Source organism: Peromyscus leucopus, chromosome 11, assembly GCF_004664715.2.
Source record: "Peromyscus leucopus breed LL Stock chromosome 11, UCI_PerLeu_2.1, whole genome shotgun sequence".
In the NCBI taxonomy this organism is placed as follows: domain Eukaryota; kingdom Metazoa; phylum Chordata; class Mammalia; order Rodentia; family Cricetidae; genus Peromyscus; species Peromyscus leucopus.
In genome coordinates, this window is record NC_051072.1 from 1,548,676 (window position 1) to 1,561,715 (window position 13,040).

General features: G+C 40.5%; 1 protein-coding gene across 1 annotated transcript in view; it reads right to left on the reverse strand.

Annotated features, from left to right (window-relative positions):
* Positions 1-13,040, reverse strand: part of Sema5a (semaphorin 5A) — a 466,375-nt gene that overhangs the window by 233,853 nt on the left and 219,482 nt on the right.

The following is a 13,040-nucleotide window of genomic DNA, read 5'->3' on the forward strand; positions in this document are numbered from 1 at the left end:
GCAGAAGTCCTCTTATAACTGGGAAGACAGTGAGTGAGGGAAGAAGATACGGGCATCGCACCGAGAAAAACAGAGACTGAAATGCAGATGTAAACATAGAAAACATGCTAATGATGGACACAAGAAGCTTGCTATTTAACAAAAGTTTAGACTGAGGTTGGTCATGGAACAATTTGAAGACAAAATACATTTCATATAAACAATCACAGTATGACTAAGTGTGAGAAGCTACCATTAACTAAAACTTTGCCTAGCCTGGACCCAGGTCAGGACTATTATCTCTGCATTGGCAACAGCACATTTCCATCAGAAAGTCTGCAGTATCCCAGCAGCACACTGATCGGATACTGTGGTATTTGACAAGATGCCCAGATTTTCAGTGGTATTAATAGATGTGAAATTTTAAAAATGTGAAGCAGTTAGATGCTGAAGAACGATAGGAGGTATACAGTATGAAATACAAAACGTTCCATAAAAAGTTAAACAAGAGTCCTTAACAGAGCAACCTTATTAGCAAACGTATGGGATATGAAGCAATTGAATGACACAGCTCCTCAACCTGTTTGAAGTGGACATTTCTAATGCTTCATGTTTACTGATGGTAAGTTCATTCTAATTTTTTTTAAATTTTATAATTTAATTTAATTTTACATATCAGCCACAGATTTCCTTGTTCTCCCCTTCCCCCTCCCCGCCTTCCCCCCAGCCTATCCATATTCCCATCTCCTCCAAGGCAAAGACTCCCCTGGCGATTGAGTTCAACCTGGTAGACTCAGTCCAGGCAGGTCCAGTCTCTTCCTCCCAGGCTGAGCCAAGTGTCCCTGCATAAGCTCCAGGTTCCAAACAGCCAGCTCATGCACTGAGGACAGGTCCCAGTCCCACTGCCTGGTAAGTTCATTCTAAACCCATATATGTTTTGTTTTTGTGGTCTTAATCATTCTAGAAAACATTTCTTCTTGTTCTTTTTCACAGGTGTTTAACAAGCTAAACTTGAATTACAAAAATATTTTAAGTAATGTTTTTCATTCTTTGGTAGTTCCATGCAGTCATACAACATATTTTGATCATATCCATCCACCACTTCCTCCCTGCATCTCCCTTTATAATATATAAAACTTATATATTATATAACATAATATTTTTAAAAGAAAATATGAAATATATTACTGTGATTAGGAAATTTTAAGTAGTTCTGACTTTATTATTTTCTCTTTTCTGTGTCAAGCACTCATGTATCATATTGGCTCCTTTTCTTTTCTTTCTTTCTTTTTTTTTTTTTTTTTTTTTTTTTCAAGACAGGGTTTCTCTGTGTAGCTTTGCGCATTTCCTGAATCTTGCTCTGTAGACCAGGCTGGCCTAGAACTCAAAGATCCGCCTGCCTCTGCCTCCTGAGTGCTGGGATTAAAGGTGTGCGTCACCACTGCCCGGCCAGCTCCTTTTATTTTCTATCTTTAAAAGAGTATTTCAATTGAACCCTGAAAAGCGGCTCATACTAGAAATATGTTTCAAAACAGAAAAAAACTTATGTCCAACCACCTCAATAGCACACGGACATGTTGAAATGACAAGCTTATAAGACGTATGTGGACACATCCCACTGGAAGAACACTTGCCTAGCATGTAAATGAGACACGAGGCTCCCTTCCTCCAACTGGAAACAAAGTTAGAGAATGGAAACACAGCTAAATGTTAGACCTCTTTCCAGAATACATGAGATGCTGAGTGCCATCTCCAATCCCAGTATCGTAACAAGACAAAAAGGGAAAAAAGAAGATCTTGTTGTACATTGTGGTGCACACATAGGATTCCAGCACTCAGAAGGCCAAGCCAGGATTGCCACATGAGTTTGAGCACAGTTTGGGGTACAAAGCAAGATTCTATCCCAAAGACAACAAAAAGACAAAGAAGAGCAAAGTGAAATAAATCCACAATAAGTTTTAAAAATAAGAGTAAAGGCTCAGAAACAGAGTAACTTCTCACTTAGCAACAGTGAAGTGATGCTGGCAGATTTCAAGGCTGGCATTAAGGAATCCAATTAAGAGAAACCTTTCCCGAGACATATACTTTGAACAAAAGTTACAAGTCAACATTGTTAACAATCACACTGATCATTTCAACCTTTTTATGCTTTAAAGATGACTCGTGGATCTCTGAGGTTTGGATGACTCTGGTGCTCACTTAATAAGGCCGATGCTGATTTCTACTCCTATGGAGCTGTTATGTGTGGGATTTGTTTTTTTTCTGTTTTCCAGTTAGTAGAGAAACTTATCACCTGAAACAATAGCAACAAAGTAGTTCTGACTTCTTTAGCTTGTGATTTCCTAGGACTGTTCACCATTTTAATTACTTATATGTATAATTATTTATCTGGTCTTGCTTCAGTTAGTAGAACTTTCTATTTAGTCTGCATACAGTTCTAAATAACCAGACTCATTGCTCATTCACCAACATGCCCCTTCCCAGTGAATCCTACTGAAGTCTCCCTGGGCCCTAGCCCTCAAACACCCCATTTTCTTTGTCATAAATCACTGTCAAGCCAAATTCTGACAAATGTCTGCACCTATTCCCCCTCCTATTTCCATTCTGAACTTCAGGTTCTTTCTTACCTGACCACAACCTCAGCCAGCATCTTACATAACCCTGGCACACAGAGTACAGTAGCAGCATCTCCTCATGCAGACATGAGCACAAGAACACACAGGTGTGGAAGTCTGGGATGTCTCTCCACTGTCAGCAGGAACTCTCCAATGCCATGTAGGACAGGATCTGAACAAACCAATGAGTCTGGCAGTTCTTCCACAGTCTACAAAGAGCAGGTGAAGAGCCCTGAGCCTGTGTGAAGAGTTGCCAATCCTTTTGTTAGGTCAATTCCCAGCTCTGCCTTTGACCTGGGGCCTCAGCCACAGTCACTTTCCTTTTTCAGTCACTACCCAAATCCCCATTCTAAGCTCTTCTTCCCCAGACTCAGGAAGTTCTGTCACTTTCCTATGAGAATCCTTCTCCTGTCTACCCATGCTCAAAGCATCTCCAAGGCCCACCTGGATGGCGCCTTCTCAGCACAGCCTTCCTTGCCCCAAGTGCCATCAAAGCTCTTTGCCACTAGTGTCCTCAGTGCCACCCAAACTGCTCACAAAGAAATTATTACTCGTGTCCCTGTTACCCTGCAAAGCCAAAAGTCAGGAATAAACAAGGGTAGAAAACATTGCACCTCTGTGGTCTATGCCACACATAGTAAAATTTGTAGTTATAGATCCAAATCAGCTGCAGTCGTGGTGCAAATGAACAAACATGACCGTGTCCCAATAAAACTTTATTAGCAAAACACAGAAAGCCAACTCAGGGGCTGCTGTTAACCAACTCTTACATTTGAAGTTAAACATGCTTCATCTTCATTCATCCAATACTTCACAGCATACTGTATCTTTAGTAAATAGTAGATGCATTAAGGATCCTAAAAGGAAACTACATAAAATAATGAATTCTTGAGTCCCATGCAGAACTAACTCAGAAGAAAACTCTAACACTTAAAACCTGTGTCACATACACAGGACTTAATCACTATCATACTGTTGTTGGCCAATTCTTTCATATTCATAAAAGGGAGAATTTTATTATTTATTTATTTTAATATCTAACTATATGCATGTTAAATAATGGTTTGCTTATTAAATAGATAAATAGATAAATATCTGGCTATAATTACTTTCTCCAAACCCAAACACAAAAAGAGACATGAGGTTTTGTTTTTTTGCTTTTTTTTTTCTTAAAGAACTCAGAGGGCTTGGGGGATGGCTAAATTATTAAAATATTTACTACAAAAGAATGAAGACAGGAGTTTGGCTTCCCAGAGCCCATTTAAATGCCTACTGGGCATGGCAAGCCTGTCTATAATTCCAGTACTTGGAAGGCAGAGGCAGGAGCTTGAAAGCAAGATAAATAGCTAGACTAGCTCTACCAGAGAGTGGTGGTGTCAGGCGAGACACTGCTCAAATGAATAAGGTGGATTACCATCAAGGAAGATTCTTGACATCGACCTTGGGCCTCAGATACATGCACATACGTGTGCACACACACCTACACATACACACACGTGTGCACAAACACACACATGTGAATGAAATAACAAAATAATAGAAGATGCATGAAGAACACATAGTTAGAAATCTTTCTTCAAACAGACCCCACCTGTCTAAGCACATTCTGCTAGGGCACATAAATTCACAGAGCCAGGACCAGCATAGAGGAGGCTTAATTTTGGAGGAATTGATCCTTAAGTACACCGATATTTGGTAAATACTGGACGAAGGATACCAAAGTCAGAAGACACACACACACACACACACACACACACACACACACACACACACACACTATAGGTCAAAGCTGGGTATCTTTTTATTATTATTATTAAATTATGCAAGTTTAGAGGATTTAATCTGACAATTCTATACATTTGTACAGTGTGTTCTGATGAGAACTGGGGAGTTAACCATTTTTTAATCTCCTGAAAACAATCTTTCATAATCAGACAGATAAAAATTGTACATCCTTCTGAGCTGAGTGTGATGTTTCAGTACAGGCATGATAGGTCCTAAGCAAATCAGGGAAACTAATGTTCCTTTTTCCTTGTCCTTATTTTGTGTCTGCAGTCTTTGTCTCCCCTCCTCAGTTTTTCACAAAATAAAAACTAATCTGTTGTGAACGAGGGCCACCCCACAGTTCTGTAGAACACAGGAACACATTTATTGTACCTAATTGTCTGAGTTCCTGTTATCTGACATCACAGCCCTCTCAGTGTCTAGTCATCACTATTGTTTGTCTGTAGGTTCTAGACAGTAAATCTAATGACTTGTATTTTATGGCTAGAAGTTCTCATTGTCCTGAGACCATTTATTCACTGGTCAAACACATGAAACTCTCAACACACAGACATACACAGATCAAAACAGAAACTGACCCATGTCCTGCCATATTATATTTAAGGCTCCCTCCACAATACGATGGATTTATTTTTTATCTATGCCCATCAGATTTATTGACATAAATTTAAATAGCCTGAAGGTTTTTAAACTAATCATGTTTATTTTTTTTCCTTTATTAAAAAATTTATTCATTTTTACATACCAACCTGTAACACAAATCTTAAAGGGTCTTAATAAAAAACACGGGAGCCAAATATTAGGGTGAACGCTGAAAGAACAGAGAGACAGAACAGGCTACAGCTAACCTCACCTTGCCAACTTCTCAGCTGATCCTGTTTCCTCAGACTGGAAGCCTCTGAACCTCAGATGGAATGAATCTCAGCTGAACTGCTGCTCAAGAGCCTAAAAGCTTAACCAGCTCTAGTTCCTGGTCCTCATGCCTTATATACCTTTCTGCTTCCTGCCATCATTTCCTGGGATTAAAGGCATGTGTCACCATGCCTGGCTGTTTCCAGTGTGGTTTTGAACTCACAGAGATCCTTATGTATCTCTGCCTCCAGAATGCTAGGGTTAAAGGCATGTGTGCCACCATTTTCTGGCCTCTATGTCTACCTAATGGTTGTTCTCTTCTCTGACCCCAGATAAATTTATTAGGGTGCACAATATTTTGGGGAACACAATATCACCACACCAACCACAGATAATCCCCCTCTCATCCCTCTTCCTGCTCCCCTCAGCCTTCCCCTCCAGCCCACCCTCCATCCCCTCCTCCAAAAAGGTAAGGCCTCCCATGAGGAGACAGCAAATCCTGGTACACTCAGTTGAGGTAGGTCCAAGACCCCCACCCCCCATCAAGGCTGTGCAAGGTGTTTCACCATAGGTAATGCACTCCAAAAAGCCAACTCATGCACCAGGGAAGGATCCTGATCCCACTGCCAGGGGGCCCCTTAAGCAGACCAAGCTACATAACTGTCTCATGTATGCAGAGGACCTAATCCAGTCCCAAGGGGGTTCCACAGCTGTGGGTCTAAAGTTCATGAGTTCCCACTAGTTTTTTTTTTCTTGGTTGTTTCTGGTTGTTTTGGTTTCCCCATCATGATCTTGATGCCCCTTGCTCGTAGAATCCATCTTCTCTCTTTTTGACTGGATTCCTGGAGCTCAACCTGGTGCTTGACTGTGGGTCTCTGCATCTGCCTCCATCAATTCCCAGATGAAGGCTCTATGCTGATAGTTAGGGTATTCATCAGTCTGATTATCCGAATAGGCCAGCTCAGGCACCCATTCCACTATTGCCAGTAGTCTAAGCTGGGGTCAGCCTTGTGGATTCCTGGAGACTTCCCTGGCACCAGGTTTCTCCCTATTCCCATGATGTCTCCCTCTATCAAGACATCGCTTCCATTGCTCTCCCACTCCATCCCTGTTAAAGTGTATCTTTAAGAGGAGACATTTTTAAAAATTGTGAGTCCATAGGTCAAGTTAATTAATCAAACAGACTATGCAGAAAAAGAAAGGAAAAGGTGGGAAGGGAATATAATTAAACTTTGTTTGTTTGTTTGGTCTGACAAGACAAACCTTACTCTTGTTCATGAGAGTATGCTAGGGAAGAGTGAACATACAGCAGGACAGGAAATAGGAAGTACAATTGTGTTTTTGTTCCAAGTCAGGTGGTGACTGTGTCTTGTCCCCAATGGCTGGGGTCCTACCTCACAATCGTACTCAACTGGCTAGTGTGAAAGAAATTGGCACCTAGGAAATGGAGGAGGAAAGGGAAAGGGGTCATGACTCGAAGGAGCATAGACTCACTACTCGAAACCATCAAATTCCTAGAATAGAGACAGAAACAAAGGTTTTACTGGGTAGTGCTGTGGATATCTCTCTGTATAAATAAAATGTTGATTGGCCAGCAGCCAGGCAGGAAGTATAGGTGGAACAAAGAGAGAAGAGAAGGGGGAAGTGGAAGGCTAGGACAGGGAGAGATGCTGCCGGCCGCCACCATGAGAAGATGTTAAGATACCGGTAAGCCATGAGCTACATGTCAACTTATAGATTAATAGAAATGGGTTAACTTAAGGTATAAGAACAGATAGCAAGAAGTCTGCTGTGGCCATACAGTTTGTAAGCAATATAAGTCTCTGTGTGTTTACTTGGTTGTGTGTGAGCAGCTGTGGGACTGGCCAGTGAGAGAGATTTGTCCTGACCTTGGGCCAGGCAGGACTGGAGAAAACTCCAGCTACAGGTTAGGAATGACTAAAACATTTGGATAGAAGTCTTCCAAGGTGAGGGAGATAAAAAGATTTTAAATTCTTGTCCTACACATGAGTTTTTGGTAGAAAAGATTCAAATCTGATATTTCTTACAAAACCAGTCTCTTTAAACAAACAAACCAAAACACGCCCTTTTCTTCAAAGTCTTTAAGACCTTGACTCTTTCATTCTGTCCTATCTTGAAGTAAGAAGCTAAAATGGGGAGGGAGTGTCTGTGCAGTGACTGTTGACTCAATAAACCATAGTTAGGTCCCTAGTACAAAGAATAATTATCCCACTTATCTCAAGCTCAAGTAACCCTGAAGACTAAATCCTCTACTGGCCTCAACAGTACAAAAATAAATTAATTTTGGCCACCTGCATGGTCTTAAACCCTTAACAGGAAACTGTAACCAAAGACTAAGAGAACTGGTAATGATCCAAAAGACTGCACTCCCTAGACCAGTCTACACTCGATGTTATTTAAACAACTACATCTCACTAATATCACCCAGATATAAGGCTTCAGATCTTGGCTCACTGGAGCACCTGGTGCAACCCAAGGAGACAGACCCTCTATTATTTTAACCTAAAAATTAAATGATGGCTCACCTTGAACCATGCTAATGAAGTAAAGCATCTTAAGCACCAATGCACTTAATACCGACTCCACGGAGGAAAAAGATAAGAAAAGAAGATGTAATTAAATCTAAGAGTAAAGGTTCAGGTGAGGTCATATAACCAAAAGGGGTAGGAATGAGCAGCACCGTTCCTCTTTCCATCTCCAACTGCTTCTCCTAAGTCATAATTAATGAGCACACAGCATCCTTATGGTCATCCCCTCCCCTCGGGTTTCTGAGCATGGTGGCACCACTGCTTCTTGGATTCACTCCCAATCAGTGATTTCATCCCCTCGGCACTGTAATTTCATAAGCCTGACTAAGATACATCCTTCTAAATCAGGAAGAGATATGTCTGCTGGAAGCTGAACTGTTGATCCTGTAAACATTTCTAGGTTTACTTTAAATGATACAGTGCTTCCAGCAGGTTAAATCTTGCGGAAAATTTTAAAGCAAAAAACAGGGATTATCATTACCTGAAAAATGGAGAATGGCATTAGTCGATATTGGAAAAGTAAAGTTTATCTGAATCTAATATAGCCTTTCTCTCACACACACACCTTCATTAGGAGTAGCAGAATATTTGTTTTGTCCTGGAAAAACTCATTTTAAATAAACTGAAGCCTGTCTTCTTATTTAGCATAGTCTTAGGAGAACAGGCCTCTCTCAAAACAATTCACTGTGAGGTCATTAGGAAGACCCAACTCCCGTGTTCTGGCTTCCCATGTGAACAAGCCAGAACCAATTCAAGGCAAACCATCAAAGCAATGAAAGGCTCAGCCTGGTAGGAATGACAAGGTAGCCACTGTCTAGGAACATGCAGTTCAACCACTTATATACATTGTTTTCTTGCTTCAAAGAACAACTCAGAAAAATGCCCTTTCTTGGCTCCTCAGCCACACACAGTGAAGAACTAAATTGTTGGTGGTCTGTGATGCCCAGGGCATAGAACTATGAATATCCCATACAAACCCAGAATTTCAATGCATTTACGATTTTTAGCAGTTCTGAATACATGAAGTAAATTCAACCAGAAGTAAAGTGTGTGACTCATTCCTTGTTTTAATTTTCAGGTTTAGAGAGATAAACACGAGGAAAAACAAATGGTTAAAAAATGCACTGAAATTATTCAGCAACTCCACTCACTGTGGTTTCTGACGAAACTTAGCCCCATGTTGAAAGCACTTGGTCTAATAACTATTTAGTTTTCCTATAAAAACATACAAAACAAAGAGCCAGGCTGATTGTAATCTATACCATTTTCTGTGCAGGAATTCAAAGACATATCATCTGCTATATAGAAAAATGTTTACTAATTGGAATGGTGACATGGGAGCTGGAATGATCGATCCAGTGTGCAAAATATGCACCCATAAAGGGGTCCTGACATTAGTCCATGTGTACAGCTATGGGTGGATCTGTACTGAGGTCAGGTCTGTAGGGCTGGTCTTCACATTAGATCATGTGTATCAGGAGACTTACACATACCCAACATCTGTCTACTTGGTATAGTCATAGTGTTACCATATTGTGATAGATTTCTGATAAAAATAAAACCAAATATTTCCATAAAAATAAATCATTAAATTTGATCATTAATTCATGATCATTATCTGATTCACATATAAGGTTTCTGGGTCCCAGTCTCACCACCTTATATACACAGATGGTTGAGTCATCTAGACTGTGGGTTGGTTTGTGAACACTAACAGGGTCCTTTCTGACTAAAACACCACAGGTTGCAAATAGGCCCATCACATAGAAAACTGTAGATGAAGAATAAGGGTGTCAGAAAGTAAATATGGAAAGTGAATAATTGACAGCATAGGAAACAAAGAATTTAAAGGAAAAACATTTGAAAAACAAGATAGATATTGAACTGTGCTTTCATTTAGAAAGCCACTTAGAAGACAAATGTCCAAATAGCCACAAAGGAAACCTCAATTTCTTCCCCCTTGCTGTACGGCAAAGACACTGCAGGTGCTGTAATGATACACTCCTTCATGACAAGTGCCCAGCATTTTGTATTATTAAATGCGACTAACTTGCAAATAACTGGTACCACACATCATGCTGTGTGCATCACGTCACCTGTCATTTGCAATCATCATTCAAATCTAATACATGGCACCTATCCCTGTGATTCGGGACCATCATTTGCCACCCATTAGATAGATTCTTAGGCACAAGAACTCAGTTGCAAAATAAAAATGTTATCTCCCTCTCTGACATCTGTCGCTACAATTCTATGCACAGCAAACTGAGGCTTGTAGCTTGTGAAGTATTATGACTGTCATTCCCTTCACAATTATCCACAAAAAAAAACCCTGAGCAGTTGCATATTCTTTTGCCTTGATTTTCTTTTCTTCTTTCATTCCATGAAATTGATTTCAGTAGGTTTTGTGGCAAGAAGTATATAGCCGCCCGACACATATTATCCTAAGAATGGAAACACATGGGAGTCAAATACCACAAGCAAATAACTGAAAGGTGAATTGTGGCTGTCTCTGGAAGTGTTGATTTCCTTATGTCTTACTGCGTTTTCCACATTCCCTTAGAAGGAAGATGGCCAAGTGTAATGGTTGCAAACGCGAACGTTATTAAATTTTCAAGAAGCAGGAGCAAAGAAGGATTTGAACGCCAATACATTTAAATTCATATGAAAGTCACCATATACCTTGGAAATGGTAAATGAGTGAACCTTTCTAGAAATTGCATGGATTCCAATTCAAATCCCTTCTGGTGCCCCATAAGCACAAATTGCCTGAAGAGGTATTTTTCTTCTGCTACACAATAAGCTCTCCTTATCAAAGAGTGCTAAGGATCTTTAACTGACTTCACTCTTGGGGACATAAAGCATCACTGATATAAAGGGAAACTGGCCCAGAAATGGTTTCAGAATATCTAGGGCTAACTATGAACAAAATAAAAAGGCCTGTTCTATTTTTCCACAGTTCATATTTTTAAACCATTACTGGTTTCTGAAAAAGCACACATACTATCCAAACTTGTCTTGCTAGGTCATGCCTTCCCAAAAAGAACCAGAGGGCTGGGCTATTTTTAAAATTTCATAAGTGGTCAGACTCCCACCCAAATGTGCTGAGCCTAATCCCACCAAATTTCCTAGATGGAATTCCTGCCCTCCTCCTTCAGGGTTATCTGCCTGAAATGTGTATGTGCATAAATGTGGATTCATCTGGAAGGTGCAGGGCTTCATCACACTGTGGGCTTGCTGGGAACCTGTTAATATGGCAACAGTTTGTCATGGACTGTTTCATTAATCTTCACAACATCTGGAAGGGGTGAAAACTATTTTATCAACTTTAAAGATAAGGAAATCACACCCAGCAGCAGGCTCTTGGTCACGGAGCTTGGGAAGCCCAGCCCATTCCTTCATTCTTCATTTATCAAGTACCCACAATGTATTAAGCATTGTTCTAGAGTCTAAGATACAGCCCGTGTCCCTAGGGACTCCAGGCTCTCAGAGCATACTTCCTATAAAATACTATTTTATAGTATTTTATGAAATGCAGGTGTCACTGAGCATACTGAATTTTTGTCTGTGTTCACCTTACACTGGCCACCAGGGTGACTCAGGCACTGGTCCATTCTCTTCCAGAGGAACTGGGCTTGGAAGACAATGCTATGAAGACCAGCAGAGCAGCTCAAATAGGGACATCCAGGGACAATGTTCCATTGAGAACCATGTCTAGCTGCTACTGCACCCAGAGCAGGCCCAGGAGACAGCCTGTCATAGTCTTCAGTTTATGTGTGTCTTCTCACATCCCTTAAGAGAAGCTGGTATCCTGACCAAATGCCAGATTTTTCAGTCCTCCAGAGATGGTGAAGACTCTTGAGCCAAGATAATGGAAAGCCTTTTTAAAAGATTTGAAAGAAGAGTGGGGGATGCAGGATCAACAAGGGCTGGGATCATATTTGTACCTGCTTTTGAGAAAAGGGTCTGTTCCTGTTAGGTCACAGTCAAATGCAAGCCTTGAGGTGTGTAGCCTCTCGCCTTCTCATGCTCATTCCAAATGTAACTATCTAGAGGTCATTCTAACCCTGTTTTCCTGAAATTTCCTACAGATGCAGAAAGAGACAAATAAAATCTGAGATTAAGCTTGTTGCATGGTCTGATATCTTTGGGGTTCTACAAGGAGGAAAGCACTATGCTACATTTTAATGAAACAAAAAAGCAAACAAAAAAAGGCTTGACCCATATTCTGATACCTAAGAAAAAGATGGCCCTTGTGAAGAAATAATATAATTACCTCAACAGTGTAGTCAGAACAGTAGACCCTTGAGAACTAATGGAACAGGGCAAAGCAGGTAAATGTTCATGACCAGTAGAGGACATTGAGTCAGGTCCTTCTCTGTGAGAAGGATGTAGCCAAGAAGAAAAAAGATGGTATGGGTCGATTGAGGAATTAGCCAGTATTAAAAAAAAAAAAAAGTAAACCCGATCCTGGAAGAAAGAAAGTATACTGTATAGCTATGGGAAACCTAATAATTCCATAGGCCTAGACCATGTGGGAAATTATGAGACAAGAGACACAAGGCAGAGTATTGCCAGTCACACCAGAGAGCCAATTCATGTCCAATGGTGCTCCCAAATGCAGACATTACATAAAAGAGGATGTTAGCTATGGTTACAAAAGGAGAAGAAAAATCTAGAGACCGGGAGACCCATTTAAAACCTTTGCAATGTATAGCCCACACTCTGAGTGATGGAATGTGATGAGATCAACACTGGAAACCCCCTTGTCCCATCAACTGTAGAAAGTAAGAAAAAAAAGACACCAAGAATTTGTCTGGCTCACACCCACAGCCTCATCACAACTGTCCCATGCAGCACCCACCCAACACTGTGACCCAGGATACCTTCTCTCCATTCACTTACAGTTACAGTTGCTTATCACACAACCTGTGCATTGAAAGCATGCGTTAGAGCTTCTACGAAGCCACAGGTGAACTGTAGTGTAAAGAGTTGAGTCGGTGACCACTTATGTCCTTCCCAAATGCTCTGACATAGGCTCTAAAGGAGATTATTCTTGGAGATATTCTGTTTATCTGGGAGACCCAGAACACAATTTAAATTGAGCTTCACTCTGGTCTATACAAGGATTTTCAAATTGTCTATCTAAAATTTATATTTCTTATTATGTACAAATGTATCTGATATAAAAGATGCTCAAGATGCCTTCCGTGGGTTCCAGAAGAATCCATATTTATGTATAGCATGTTCCTGAATGTAG